This window comes from Eptatretus burgeri, chromosome 2 (genome assembly GCF_056783735.1).
Source record: "Eptatretus burgeri isolate ZD-2024b chromosome 2, Ebu_testis_v1, whole genome shotgun sequence".
NCBI lineage: Eukaryota > Metazoa > Chordata > Myxini > Myxiniformes > Myxinidae > Eptatretus > Eptatretus burgeri.
Window position 1 is genome coordinate 139,491,488 of NC_140962.1, and position 13,981 is coordinate 139,505,468.

The window sequence follows — 13,981 nt, forward strand, 5'->3', positions numbered from 1 at the left end:
GACTTGTACCTCTTGGCGTAATGCACCAAGACAGAGAAGATAGCATCGGCTAACTCTCCGAAGGTGGACGGAACCAGTTTGACTAAGTGAATCAGAGCCCCTGCATCAACAATAATGGCTGCATCAGCAAGGATAGAGTCTCTCAGGTGGCCCGTACATTTCTCTTCAATGAATGTCAAGAGCTGCAATTTGACATTCTTGGCCAAGGACACAGGGCTGGCAAGAGCAAGAGAAACAGGAGCCAATGAGTGAGACAGAATATTTCGGAGGTAAATATTCTGATGCTGTCCAATGGCAAAGGAGTCTTGAGAATAAGTTTCTCTCATTCTTTCGAATGACTTCCTTCCCATCTTTCGTTTTTGACATTTTTGAAATGAGCTGGTTCGCGAATATCTTCAGCTTGGAGAAATAAGGAGTGAGTGGGGAGAATATATCCGGCTGAGATTTAAGCTTCTTGCTGGAGCCTCCAATCACGTCAGATGCGTCATCCGAATGGGTCAGGCGATCTCTGATATACCTCCCTAGAGTTTTCTCACCAGCCTCGTGAGCAGACAAAATATCCAGTTTGGCACGATCGGAGACGACAACACCTGAACTGAGACAAACCAGTTCATCGGCGTCATGGTCGAATGGGTTCACCATGCTTTTGATTGTTGTCATGATTGACTTGACAGCCGTTTCATCCTTCTTGACTCTCAACTGATAAAGACCCTTCCTCTTCGAGACCTCAGGAGATAAACCAGCCATTGACTCACATTTCCTCACGATGGCAGCGCGTTCTGGTTGGGTGAGAATCCATTTCTGTATGGCACCTGGTTTTAGTCAGACTTGTCAAACTGCCGCGAGCTTTCGAGTCACGGTTACAGGTCTGTTCTGTGGCCTGATCACAGGCAATGGACGAGAACGGATGGCGGTCTTGCCGTTGAACAGTCCACTGCCCTCTGATGAGGTTCTCCTCGTGACAGGCAGGATGAGTGATCGCGAGATTGACCATTTCGATCAATCCAATACACAGGAAGGTACCTGGCATAATTCACCCTGTCTTATGAAAAAAAACCAAGGTGGCATGAATCTGACTGCTGCCAAATGGAGATGCCAGTCTGATTCCCTGGTGGCCCTAATGAAAGTCAGGAGGGTATGTACCGTAATCAAGTACGAATTCCAAAATGCAAAAGTTGGACATTCATTGCAGCGTTTTTGGATGAAGTCAGAGTACACAGTCATCAGAGCTTCAAACTCGTCAGACTCGACTATGTCCTGGAATCTCGGTGTTGGAAAAGCAGAATGCAACTTTTCAGTCAGAGAAGAAAGTCTATTCTGATCTTCCATCGGAATAGACGACATGAAAGCTTGCATCTGAAGCCGCTGTAACGCCTCAATCATCATCTTGTGAGCTTGAATGCTCCTATTGTAGTGATGGTCAGAGAGTACGGTTTTCATAGAACCCTGCGCTATCACCTCTGATTCAATCAAAATATCCTCGAAACCGGAACCCATGAACCGCTTTCCCAACACAGCCTTGAATGCCATGCAGGTGTGAAATCCACCAAGGCGTATGATCAAGCGCTGTTTCAAGGTCTCATCGAGCAACCTGGTTTCTTGGGCTTTGGCATAGATTGCCTGGTCGAATACAAGAACCACATGGGCAAGCTCAAGGCGGTCGCACATCTCCAGACTACGACTTATGACAGTGTTCACAGTTGACATCTCGGTTGGGGATGCTTCTATGACTGGAAGGTAATGAAGCGCAGATTTCTGAAGGACCTTCTCGGCCTGCAGGCGGTTGTTGAACCCAGCCCAATTACATGCCGTAGCAGTGTCATCCATGCTTGGAAACTTCAGCAACATATATGCTAAGTCCATCTTCAAGGCTGGAATGATTGCACTTTGAAACCATTCCTCAAAGAGATGGTTGCCAGGTGTGATCATTTTTTGGCCCTTCCTCTGTTTTCGATGGTATAATTCCTTGCCAGTTTCCAACGACTGGAATGAGGAACGACTACTTTTTTTTTTGGAATGGTGCGTCGAGGCGCTCCTTCCACTTCATGGATGACACACTGGACTAAAATACCATTTGTATGATGGGAAGTCCCATGGCCAAAGTTTCCTCAGCGAAATCAATATTGTCCCATGCAAGAATAGTTGGGGCTTTTTAGCAAATTGTTTGGGCACATCATCTGCTGACAACTGCACTTGTGCCAGATTGCTTTCAAACCTATGAATGCTGTCCCAGGTGGCACAGTGGCCTAGTCTGCTCAGCAGTTTGACCAATTGAGATGAACCAGTGAGGTGTTGCAAGGTAAGACCCAACACGAGTGACTTTGATGTCTGCTGCTTACCTTTTGAGGTGAGGTACATTATGTCCTGGCACAGTGAGATAATTTTCAGGTGATCATCACCTGACACTTCACAGCGATCGGTTTTTGAGGTGGGGCATTTACCGACACCAGTACACCACACTATCAGATTGTGCAGTTCAACTGGCACAGTTGACTCGGCAGCATCAAGGCCAAGGCAGCTGGATGATGGAGGCCATGGTCCACTGACATCCGGGAAGGCACAAATGGCTTGCCCGACCAGGATACCAACACTATTGAGTGTCATTTGTTCTTGCCGCTGAGGAAATGATAGCATGTCATCCGTGTCACTTTCTATTTCTGAACTGTTCTCCATCTCAGTTGATGAAGATGGAATCTGATCCATGAGGTCAGTTGCATCCAGGTTTTCGCAAAATACCATCTGACATCTGTTGCGGCAGAAAGGCGTGTAGAACCGCAACTGAGGATAATCACGCTGCAGTCTCTTGAGTTTGTCCATGCTGTGGAAAAGCAAGAAGTTTTCATGAGTAGGCATAAAAAATGTGATGTAAAATGCTGAAAGAAATTGTGGCATCACAAGATACACATGACAATGCACCATGAGAACTCATGTCAGCAAGTAATCACTGAACTTTTAGATTATTCAGGTACAATCCGGTTTCTTTAACAGTGCCTCACCGATAATCAGAAGCATCTTTCCCCTCAATTTTCAACACGAGCTGCACAAACAGTTGCATTAGCTTAGTCATTCGCAATATGTCCTTTCCAGTAATTGGTCTCTGCTCAATCACATCTGTGCAAAATGCACGGTATGATGCTCCATACAATGCTGGATTTTCCACACTGAAAAACAGAAACAGTTTGAAGCACAGGCCTGAGTCATACAGCTTGAAAAATATACTTGTGTGACTATCATAGGATACTACTCACCTTGGTCTACTTCCTTTACTCAGAAAACGAGTGTAGTTTTTCGAGAAGAGTGGTGATACCTCACTTTAATGGCTGCACAATCCCGGCCTTGAGTATGCAGTAAGATGTTCTTTCCAACACTGTCATTCTTCAATCGTGCAGCCTCAATCAGTTGACCTGAAAAAAATTATCAAGGGAAATATATTACCCATGTAAAGCTATTGATCATATATAGGTTATGGATGCCTGTATATTACGATTAAAGAAGAAAGAAGATGACATTCATATTGTTGCGAATTCGTGCCCGCCGGTGTGCGATCGGCCATGTAACTCGAATCGCGACACGTTGCCCACCGGGACGGACAATTCAGTCGTGACCCTCCGGGAACTATCGCCCGAAGCCAGTCACCGGTGGGGGTTTAACCTCACCACGATCGTGCCAATTGCCCACCCGCGCAGGATAGGGTTGCTCGCCAAATTCGACCTGCCAAAGTACCTGCGCGAGTGGTTGACCGGTCGATCGTACCATGCCACAGGCCGACTCTAGACACGAATCGCTTAAGCGGTTCGTTCCGTATTACAGGGATAACCAAGCGGAGTTATCGTCGGCCTTGACGGTTCCGATTAATTACCGGGCGTTTTAAACGCACTATCGAATCCCTTACGTGATGCAAGATGGAGGTTCAATAAAAGGAAAAGATGAAGCGAAGTGGGAAAACAGTTCAACAAGCAGCACTTTATTCACACACACAGACACAAAGCAAGCACTTATATACAGCCATACAGTCAAAATGCAACCAAAGCAAGGAAAGAGTTAAAACCGAATAAATGGGAATTATTTACACAGTTTCTACTTACAAGACTGGCACCACCCACAGACATTTACACAAAACCCCAAAAGAAAAGGAAGTCGCGACTTTCCTGGGCGCGTCGTCCAGCCTTGGGGGACCGCAGCCTCGAGTCCCTCCTTTGTCTCCTCCTGTCGTGGCGCATCGAGCTCGTCCCGCGCGTAGCTCGCGTCGTCCGCCCGACAGTTTGGACGGGGTTTTTGGGGGAACGGACGGGGCTCGTTCGGCGCTACTTCCCGCGCTTGCGCACGGGGTCCCAGGGCCCGCACGAGGATCGCAGAACAGGGCAGGAACAACGAGCTCGCGAAGAACCAGAAGGCTCACTCCGAACTCAAACCAAACTGAACTCCGAACCAACCCAAAAGAAACTGAAGACCAACTCGTTCGTTCGTTTTGTCGGGGCCAGCTCCGCCCTTCGCCCCGCCCCGTTTTCGGCTCCACCTTCCTTCGAGAAGGTTCCCGAAAAGGGGCGTTCCCTCACCCCGACCGCCTCACGCTGTTCATCCACCAATAGGCGGCGAGCTGCCCTCCCCCCTTCCTTCACACCAAGCGCGGGGAAAATGGTGGGAAAAACCCACAAGCGTCGTTGTTGCTTTGTTTTGTTCTTGTTCAAATTAATAATAGAGAAAGAAAAACGACTAACTGAAGAATCGCAGCCCGAATGGATCACATAAATTCCCTCTATACAACGGGTGTGGGCTAACTACACATGGACTTATCGAGATATCTCACCTGAGGACTCTTTATGGTGTAATGTGAATTTCCACAACCGTAACAATATACTTGATAGAAATATAGTGGGGGGCCGTGCATGGGTAATTATTTCTTTTCATTTCAAATTGATGCAAAAGTTTTGTTTTTGGTACCAATTTGACGGTAAAGTTTTATAGAACAATTTTAGTTCGAGTGTCAAGCTGTCATATCAAAAATGGGTATGTGGGGCTGGGGGTCATAACCTGACCCCCCCCCCCCCGCTCCGCGGCCTATGCGAAATATAATAATTGCTTTAACTTTTGATTCAGTGAGTCGATCCGAACATATGGGGTACTTATGGACTCGGAATCAACAGAAGCAACTTATATTTCAAGCAGATTGCCTATATACGCAGTCATTTTGCCGGTGTTGACGCATATCCACAAAAATAGAGCAAGATTACTAAGGTAAAATCTGTTTTAATAACATGACAATTCTGCTTCTACTCAATGGTAAAGTGAAATTTGTAAACATCTTATGACTGTTCTACAATGTGGTTGTGGCTACACATAACTGTTCTGACAATTGCTTGAATAACTCCCTGAACAAAGTAATATGAAAGTTGCAAATAAATCAGTTATATACACACACCTGTCGGCCAATTGTTGGCCAACTACTTCTCGCATTGACACTTGCAAAGACGTGCACTTCAACTTTGCCCTCGTGCACTTGCACCAAGAGCAGGCACTTGTACAAGTGCACTTCGCATCCAGATGAAATGCATCCTTGGCGAGGGGCAGCGAGATCCAAATGGGAAGTAGCTTGCCATCCTCTTCCCTCCATCCATGGTTAGTGGGGTTGTTGACAGCCATCATTGACATGTGCGCTGTTGTCCAGATGCTGTTGGAAGACACTTCTTTTAATATGTTGACCAAAAGCATCACTTGTTGGGGGAATTCTCTCCACGTCCCGAGTCTTCTGTGAGAACAACATCATTCGGAGGAGGTCAACGTCGTTGCCCTCATTTGGATCATTGGAGTCGAGCTGACAGACAAAGTTCGTTACTACTTCTTTCAGTCTTGGCGATGTTTGGAATGGAGTGTCGACAATAGTTGCGAATTCATCCATGAGGGACGGTACTTCTTGCATCACCTTGGAGCAGTATCTCTTACCCTTGAACTTAAAGGAAGACGTGCTGTCTGATCCAGTGAATGTGTGAAAGAGGGCCATGGCTTTGCACGTTGTCGTACCCAGGTTTGTGGCGATAGTGTTTAGGGAGATCATTCTTGTTTTCTTTCCGGCTATGAAGGAGATACAGATTTCTGCGGCAGGATTCAGAGCCTTGATGTGATGGAAATTGCTCAGAAGGATTACCACATCTGTGTCTCCAGTATGGACCATCCCAAGTGACGATGTTTGGAGGGCATGGAGAAGATTTACTACAACACGAGTGTCAGCTTCCTCATGGTTACATTGATCCATTGGTGGATCATTTCCAGTATGGTGTACTTGATCACCTGCAGTGATGTAGACATCCTTGTCATCTGGGAACTGTTCTTGTGTTATCTTTTTTGACAGGAATGCGAACAGTTCCTTCTTGTTATCAACGTTCGCCAGAAACCTCTGCCAGTTTCCAGGGATTTTGGCAGTGCCACATACACGCTGTCGGGTGCCTGTTCCTCGTTTTTTCCCTTGTACCTCCTTTGATTGTGAGTGCACGATAGTCGTCCCATACAATGTCTACTTGTGTCGATCCTTTCAAGTCGTGGCAAACTCTTGGGCAGAACACCTTGTCAAAATATGAATCAAAGATCTTGCCTTGGACATTTGTACCAGTAGTGGGGCAACTTAGCTAAATATAGCATAACAATTGTGCATTTTGTGAGGAAAGCACCAAATTTGGCACACTAGTAGCCTATCATATTATGAACAGATTTGGATATTGGGCCATCTCAAATTCAGCCGCTGATGGCTGTGGCAGCCATTTTCCACTGCCATCAAAAATTTGAGATGGCCCAATATCCAAATATGTTCATAATATGCTAGGCTACTCGTGTGCCAAATTTGGTGCTTTCCTCACAAAATGCACAATTGTTATGCTAAGTTGCCTCACTACAGGAAGGGAGTGTATCAGTAGGCCTACTCCACCGTCAATAACAACAAAGTCGTAAACATCTGGTGCAGTTAGCTCCTCATCATCAGAAATAATACTGCTTTTACTGGTTTCCATGATGTATACAATTCTGACTTTGTACAAGAGTTGAGGGACCCTTCTGACGATAATGCAGGTGGGTATGGTGAAGATTCATGATGAAAAAACTCCTCCAAATCACCCCCGCGGATGTCCAGTGCTACAAAAGCTTGTTCCTAGAGCTCCGCATGACGTTTGAAGTGCTGCATTCTAAGTTTAGCTGCAGTCGTCTTCTGTGTTTTCTTCTCATGAAACAACAGTAAATTGTTTTGTTTGATAGGTGCTGTCAGAAGTGTGTCATTTGAGTCCAGCACATTCTTCATAAAGTTGTCGTATTGCTCTTGTCCCATAGACTCGAAATTACGGACAGATACAGCTGCAGTCACAGACCCACATACCTTGTTGCCTAATGTAACCAGGTCTTCGCTGTGCTCCTCAAAAGGACTCCCCTTGCTCAGCAACCCCTCTATCAGATCTTTGACATGGCGTTGAAATCGGTGCTGAGAAGCATATCCTTCCTCATGATGAGGGAGTTGTTCTTCATCATCATCGTTGTCTTTTACACCAGTAAAGTCCTCAACGACACGGCTGATTTCCGGACCTGTCACGATCCAGCGTTCCAGCATCTCGGGGTTCTACTCCTACTCTAGTAGGACCAATAATGCCACCTACTCCTTTTACCCTTTTGTTTGCTTGCTCATGTGCTTGATCAATTGGTAAGGATGAGAAACGCCGATTGCTTCGAGTTATTGTCCAGTGTCCCATTTCAAACAACATGAATGCTATCTGGGAGATCTTCCAAGTCTCGGATAAGGATTGGAACCCTTCTGGCATAATTCTGGTGATCGAGAGCAAAGAACAGATGGACAAGCTTCCGCAGGGTAGTGACCATGAGTTCGAACTTCCGTTCTCGATGTGCTCGGATGAACATGAGAATGATCTGTTGGTACTTGTGTACGAGTAGCCAGAATTGGAACGTTGGGCTCTCTTGAGAAGTTAGCACGACCCATTCCTCAAGGGCCATCTCTGTTCCACTGTCCTTGTAGGCTCGTTTCAGAAGGGTGTCGAGTACCACAACAGTAACTTGATGAGCATATCTTGTTCTCATTGCATTGGACGTTTTCAGAAAAAATGTGGCTGCTACTTCTGTCTCCACAAGCCCAGCTTCTTTGAGGGCTTCAGGCCATCCATACCCACGCAGAAGGTCTCCCATAGTGCTCCACAAAGCCATTTCAATGTAGAGTCCACCTAGCATGACCACAAACTTGTCTTCCCCAAAGATGTCCGGGAAGATTCACTGCATTTTTTTTTTTTTTTTTTTCTTTGCAAGATCATAGAGTGGTTGGTCCACAACCAATACACGTATTTGGTGTGGGTTGAGGTGGTCAGTTGTTTGTTTTTTCACCAACTCCATTCCATGTCGAATCATTTCTGAAGTGGCTGCTTTCTCATGGAATAGTGCCAGGAGGGCTTCAATGCCTTCTTGGGGTTGTCCAACAGCATGATTAGATCTGATCGAGCAGCATGAATGAAGACCACATTGTTGGTGTGTCCTTTTCTGCATCAGAATCCTCATATCGGATGTCATGTACTGCAGTCATCCATGCCTGTTCGTGCTGTTTCTCCTCGTCGAATGTACTCGTTGCTACTGGATGCACATCCTTTACCGGAGGTTGGGTGACGTGATTCCTACCCACAGGTGGTACAAACGTATATGAACGAGGCAGGATGGGCCCACTGCTGCCTATTGCTGTTTTGTAAGAGGTGATTCGTAGACATGCTTGATCTAACCCAGGCTGCTGTGATAAAGGGAACTGAAAAATTGAAATCCCAGTTCCATGGACAGAAGAGCTGACTGCGTGATGTAGGATTGTGATCCAAGTTATCCAGGGCTGCAACGATGAAAATGTGCTGACGCAAGTTTGTAGGACAGACTATATCACCGTTATTCATAGTTTGATCTGCAACAGCCTGTGCAAAGCCAACTTCAGTGGTGAGGACTTTCTTATGTGACACGCTCAGAGCATATTTGTGTAGTAGTTCTACAAGCTTCTTACTTCTTGTTTGGGAATGCAATTTGAGGGTCAGGAATACTGCAAGCAGAGGCTCGCAACTCAAGTTCGCAGAAAGAGAAGTCATATTTAGCATAGCAACTTGACTCGCAGAGAGGATCTTCCTGGAATTCTCTTGTTCGGGTGATGATTTGGGTCCTTCGAGGAGTTGGCGGAAGAAATACTTCATACGCTGTGGAACAGATGATTGTTCGCAACTATTGGGAAATTAATCTTCAAACTTGAATGGTGTGTCATGATCCAAAACAGCTTTACGGCGAATCGATGCTGCCATTAGTAGTGTACGTGCTTCCTCATCTGGTGTTTGAGTTGCATCTGAAATGATCTTTCTTGCCGTTTTCGAACAAACAAGGAAAACTCGATTTCGTACACCCTTCTCTTCCGTCAAATTCGGGAAGTGTTCAAGAACTGTTTCTTTTAGGCGTGTCCGGTTCACAGCTTATTCCAATCTCTGTCATCATATCTGTCAGATCATTGCAAAGAATCTGTGACCTCCAGAGACTTCTTCCTTTATGAATTGGAGCAATTCATTTTCTGTTGTGGCTTCAAGGTTTTCACTAACAGTGTCTTGTTTACAAAGTGCAACGTAACGGTGGTTGAACTGTGTATCAATTCCTGTGATACTTTGCTTCGATGGCTACCAGATCACTTTCTGCCATGAGTGCCACGACACGGTCTTCTCCCAGTGCAACTGCCTTGTGTATCTGCGGGGTGAGTTCGACCTTCTGGAAAGAATGGTCAGTTGCATTTGTTTCATCACCACAGAAGAGACACAGTACGATTTACCGCTGTGCTGGTCCGTTGGGATCTTTTTCTTGCTGGAGGCGGTCCTTCATAATGATGCTTTTTTGCATGGTCAAGTGCTGATGTCCTGTAAAGCTGACGACAGTACTTGTGCCAGGATGCACGATTCTTGTGCATGGACTCTGCATCTGGAATTTCTATGTCTAGGTGTGGAGCAGCACCAATTGCTCTGAATTGACTTACAAGGCTGGTGATTTCTGTGTCGGCTCTCTCTCTCTACAACTAGCCATGGGATTCGCAAGAGGGCAAACAAGCTTTCTCTGTTTGCTTTTGGCATAGCATGCACAAATGCCAACTCGTTGTCCCTGCCATCTCGAAAATATTCTGGAAAAAAACAGCAAGAAAAATACAATAGATTTTTTTTCGGACTGGAGTGGTGTGAGCTGCGAGTTATTATCCCCCTCCCCCCAACCTTACCCTCCCCACTTTTTAACTAATTTCGGGGAACATATGTTTTTAAGCATAAAAAAAATATATATATATATATATATATATATATATATATGTAAAAAAATACCCTGCGCAGGCAGTAACCATCTCCGATTTTGGAAATTCTTCCTAGAAAAAAGTAGACGTCATAATATCGCCGCTAATGGAAATCGCCTATACCATTATCTCCGAAACTAGGCAAGCCGTTTGAATTTTGTTTGCGGGAATAAAGCCGGGCATTAGCACAGATAATTAATCGCAAACCTGATGCATCACAATGACGTCATATTCGTTTTTATGACGTCATCATTAAGAGGACGAGGATCTTGGCTTATTCGAGCTTGTTTAAGTCTAATTTTAAATGCGGTTTTATTGAAAAATGCCCCCCTCCTACTACTCCCTACACCCCCCCCAAATTATCGCAGTGCTTGACACTCGAACCAAAAATCGTTCTATAGACCCTTACCTTCAATTTAGCAGTAAAACTGAAACTTTTGCATCAATTTTGAAATGACTGAGTTTCCAGGCACCCCACTAATATGGTAAAACTGAAAGTTGTAGTATAAACCTACTGTTTCAGTCTCAGCTTTACATAACCGATCCTTGACTCTTTCGTTGAACTGTCACACACCGATAAATTTGGTTACAAATGACACAGACAGCAGGATATGCTGTCTACAGCTGGAGATTTGCTTTGTCATCTTGAATGATGAACGCAACTTCTTTAGTGATGGCTCTTCACAACATGCACTTCCTTCGTCATCAGAAACTTCATCCTGGTTCACCTGTTGCAGTGCCTTAAAGTTGCACAGTTTTTCAGCTGCTTTAATTCTTCGTCAATGAATCGCCAATAACATGTCTCGTAAAAACCCACATCCTGAGGGATTTCATCACAAGACGGGGCAAGATGTTCATTTTGACATGCTGTCTCTGCCAAGGATTGCTCAATCCCATCCAAATTCATCCATTTCTCTGCACACTGGTGGAATTTCTCTTAACGTACAGCAGAAAAAGCTTTTACTGTCTCACCACAAACATATTCTTGATGAATTATACAATCACGGCACCTTTTGGGATCCATTTGGTCGAGAAATGGAGGAGAAAACTCAAATTGTGTGCCGGCGCATGGAGGTGGCCATATTGGATGTCGTAATTTGGACATGGCTTGAGCTAAAAATCAATGAATTCCGCTGATCCCATTGGACAGCGTACCATCACATGACCAGCTCGATGGTTGAATGGATGCAAATCGTGCAGCCAGAGTGAGAGGACAATACAGATTTTCACAATAACTGCAGGGATTGGAGTGGAGAACTTTTGGCGGTGGAATGAATTCATGGTGTACAATAGAACGGTGCAGGTTTTCTCCCCCCCCCCCCCACCACCAATGGGTGGAAAGAAAGTGAATGCTATGGGCCACGGCTGATAGCCTAGTTATGGAGTCTCCACTGCAAGGTTGAAATCTCCCACTGAAGCAATGAGACGTTGTGAACATAACCGTTATTGAATTTTCCTCAAGCAATCGACACGCTCCATTCAGATTTTGGGGAAAGGAAATGTTGATGAACCGAAAACACAAAAACAAATGTTAATGTTGCACTTGACACTTAGGTCTTCGTTATCAGTTTTCCTTTCCTATGGGACCTCCTCTTTGTTTCCTTGTTCTTTTTCAGCTTCTGGTTGGGTGCTCGCCCCTAAGATGACTGAGGATGTTGACGCAACACCAGATGTATGAGCTTTTGAAACCACTGGAGACACCCTTGGGGCCTCAGGCGACACCACTGACAGGACTGCTGGCTGACGCACTCTGATTTCCTTCTTTTCGTCAATTGAAAGGGTCGAATCGCGAGAATCACTTCCACTTGGCTTGCGCGAAAAATTCACGCGTGCTTTTCACCTTATTAGCAAAGGATTTTGGACAGACGGGATACATACTCCGGAATGCCGCACAGGCTGCATTTTTGTGCTTTCCTACACACTTGTCCCAAGTTCCCAAAACAACCACACCTGTAGCATTTTAGTATTCCACACGCCCATGCCATGTGGTCTGTGCTACCACATCTATTACACATCTTAGCTTGTCCTGGGTAGTATAGGAATCCCCAAAATGGGCCGATGGTCACCTTGCCTGGAAGGTACCAAAGGCCCCCAGGCACTGTGCAATCCGATTCCAGTTTAAATTTTGCCATCCTCGTCTCTGACCTCCACCACAAGGCCAAGCATTTTACATGACCTACTCAACCATGTAACAATGTCTTCGTTTTTCATGATTTCACAGTACATTTGTAATGTAACATTTACCACGGCTTTTCTGACTCTGCTTCCGCTGAAAAATGATTTCGTGGCTTTTGCCTCTTCAGCTTCTCACCGCTCCCAAAATTGGAGAAGTGAATGGTGATTCGCAAAAACGATCTCAAACTTTTCCCCCTGGCAAGGAAAATATTGCATCTAACTGTGAAATCCCAAACCCCAAGGCACCTTGCACCATCAACTTGCTGAACAAATGCCGATTCATGGCAAAATTGTCTAAAAGCTCCAGACGTACGCCATTTTGATGCTGCACCTGGGAAGACCCCGCAATAATCGCCGCAGATGATGTGTTCCTTTCCGTGGTAGTCTCTTTACCACCCATAGATCCCAACCAACCCTGTGGGTGGGTCTGAGGAAATGGGCAATACCTCACAATTTTGCTTCACAGACCCTTGTAGCAACTCCAGCACTCTCAAGAAGCCTGAAGATCCAAACGCATATCCGTCCACATCCTTTAGTCTATGCCTGATGTTTGCTTAATGGTTAGGGTGGCGGGCTTTGGATCTGAGGGTTCTGAGTTCAAATCCTGCTCAGTTGTTGAATTAATACCAGGTGGGGTTAACTCAGCCTGTCATTCTTCCGAGGTTCGCAAAATGAGTGCCAGCGTGCTGGTATACTGTCGGAGTGGCAACCCGTCCAAGATTGTGCCCAATAGCCAAGGAGACTGCTTAAGCAGCACCAACGCTTTGCATGGCGTATGGTCCCAATCTCCTTTAGTCTGCTTGCGGCAGAAGCCATAGCAGAGGCTGAATCCCGAGCTTGGGATTTGGGCAACGACACACCTCCCACAGTAGAAGGCACTAAAAGTCCATCAGCCGAACCCAAGAGGGGTGAAAGAACATCCATGACTGGAGCCGCTTGTTCCTCCAAAATCCCATCGTCTGCTTCAGAATCATCTGAATACATCAATTGGCCTCCACCAAAGAAATCACCAGCACCAGCACCAGCAACATCCGTGGAAACAGCATTCTCAGTCGCACCAAACGATGTGGAAGCATCAACATTTCACACGTCACAGCATTCTGTAGAATCTGTCTCTCGTAGTGGTGTTGGATCTCCCAGAACACCCACCCTAACAAGAGGCACGAAATTGTTTTCTTAAAAATTCGATAATACACACACATACCATGAATACAAAAGAGTCAGCAAACGATGAAGAACCTCCAACATTCAGAGCAATTAACCAAATACATTGCATTTGACAGTACCTGTCTTACTTTTTATCCATGCATTAACAATCTCAAGGGGTACTTATAACTCGGGTTGGACTGAAAAAACTAATTTCAAACACTCGATGAATATGATGAAGTCACAAACTACCCAGGCTTGGGAAACATTTTTTTTTTTCCACAAAGCTTTCTCCTTGACAGAGGTTCTTCCCAAAAGTCTCAAACAGTTAAGGATCTC

General features: G+C 45.4%; 1 pseudogene; it reads right to left on the bottom strand.

Moving 5' to 3' along the window:
- Window positions 1-2,043: 2,043 nt before the first annotated feature.
- On the bottom strand, window positions 2,044-10,147 carry LOC147033308 (uncharacterized; annotated as a pseudogene).
- Window positions 10,148-13,981: the final 3,834 nt, after the last annotated feature.